This window comes from Delphinapterus leucas, chromosome 4 (genome assembly GCF_059928025.1).
Source record: "Delphinapterus leucas isolate spDelLeu-1000000601 "Yukka" chromosome 4, BTC_Dleu_Yukka2, whole genome shotgun sequence".
Lineage (NCBI taxonomy): Eukaryota > Metazoa > Chordata > Mammalia > Artiodactyla > Monodontidae > Delphinapterus > Delphinapterus leucas.
In genome coordinates this window covers 27,773,197-27,775,147 of record NC_143132.1, presented here as the reverse complement: position 1 = coordinate 27,775,147, position 1,951 = coordinate 27,773,197, and positions in this window count along the sequence as shown.

Below are 1,951 nucleotides of genomic sequence, written 5' to 3'. Positions count from 1 at the left end.
CATATATGGGCTTCCCTGGTGGCGCAGTGGTTGGGAGTTCGCCTGCCAATGTAGGGGACACAGGTTCGTGCCCCGGTCCGGGAGGATCCCACATGCCGTGGAGCGGCTGGGCCCGTGAGCCATGGCCGCTGAGCCTGAGCGTCCGGAGCCTGTGCTCCGCAACGGGAGAGGCCACAGCGGTGAGAGGCCCGCGTATCACAAAAAAAAAAAAAAAAAAAAACATCCATATACAAAATGTGCCTTACATTTCCATTATTGGATGCAATGAGCAGCTTTTTAACATTTCATATTCTGTTGTTTAAGGCAAAAGCATTGTGAAAATCATAACCTTAATGTTAATTGCTCATGGGAGACATGGTGCAATATTTTTTATACTCCAGCATGGCTGTTTAAAATAAGGAAGAAAATTCCCATGGCTGTCACAGGAGGAATGTGAGGCTCCTTATGAGAAAGTGGAGTGAAAGTGGAAAGAAGCTCTTTCAATATCTTCGGGAGTCCTTTGTTTTAAGGCTTCTTTCTCCGAGGAGTAGTGGAGATTTCAATGATTGTCCCTTTTTGTATTCTCTAGCTTTGCATCAGAATGGCTAGCAAATTCTCCAGTATGGTACAATTCGTCTTGACCCTCATGAACAAATAAATGAGCAATAGCAAAGATTATTGAAATCTATTACAAATCTACAGAGCCTGAAAACTTGAGGACTATAGTCCCTTCAACGAGAGAGCTAGATGCTACGGGGCCTTCAGTAGCTATCTATTTGAGGGGACCTTTTTTTAAGGAGAAAGGAGATAGGAGTAAGTTTCAGGAGCCTAGTGGTTTTAATCCCAATTTGCCTATTACCAATGATATAACTTCGGGAAAGACCCTCAACATTTTCAGGTTTCTATTACATAAAGGGTCAAACAAGGGGATTTCTCAGGCCACTTTCATGATAACATTATAACTTCAGGAAAGACCCTCAACATTTTCAGGTTTCTATTACATAAAGGGTCAAACAAGGGGATTTCTCAGGCCACTTTCATGATAACATTCTGAGTGGTTTTTATTTGTTATATTGTTAGAAGATTTGTATATTTTAGTTTATAAGAAAAGATCACATTTTTATTTTATGCAATTCACCTAAGGAAATTGATAAAGGGATGAAGACACAGCCTAAAATAATTCTAGAGAGTTAGGCCGTTTCCCTCCATGTCTCTTCTGGATTCTTTATAGATGTATTTAAGAGATTAAAGAGAGAAGACCAAGCAGAAAACCAGTGTTGTTCAGTGATACATCTTTCAGTATCAAAGAATTATTTAACATTTTGAAGACATTTTCCACCAGAATTCTTGACTGGTCATGGAATGTTATAAAAATTCATCATTCTTCTGGAAAAAGAATGACTTTTATGCTAATCAATGTTCTTTGTTCATTTCCTGGACAGAACTCTTAGCTCTTCGATAACAGGCTTTTCTAATTCTGTTTTGTAATTGCAGTAAGGCATCTTTGAGGATTTATCTCTACTGATGCATGCCAGCAGTATGTGGCCTTTTCTTGAACCCATCAGAATTGTGACTTTTCTTTGAACTCTTGGCTGCTTGGTGCTACTGACCTTGTTGCTCGTTTATAACTTGGGTGCCATTTATCACTACCAGACTTACAGATATTATTGTGGAAAGGGACTGAATGCAATCATTCATGCTGTTGCGTCTTTCTAGTGGTGCCTTCCAGCTTCCTTCCTTACAGGATAACTGATAGGGAGAGATTAGTGACAAAGCTGTAATTCTATTGAGGGGTTGTGATGTAACTGTATCATAAACCATGAAGTGAGACTCAGGAGGTTTGAGATCACGAATGCAGAGATTAAGTTACAGCAGCCATAGTCAATCTCTGTCAATATGTGTTTTGTGATGGTTTGTAATCTGCCTGTAAGATATTAGCTACCTGTAGAAAAATACCTTTTTTTTCTTCTAG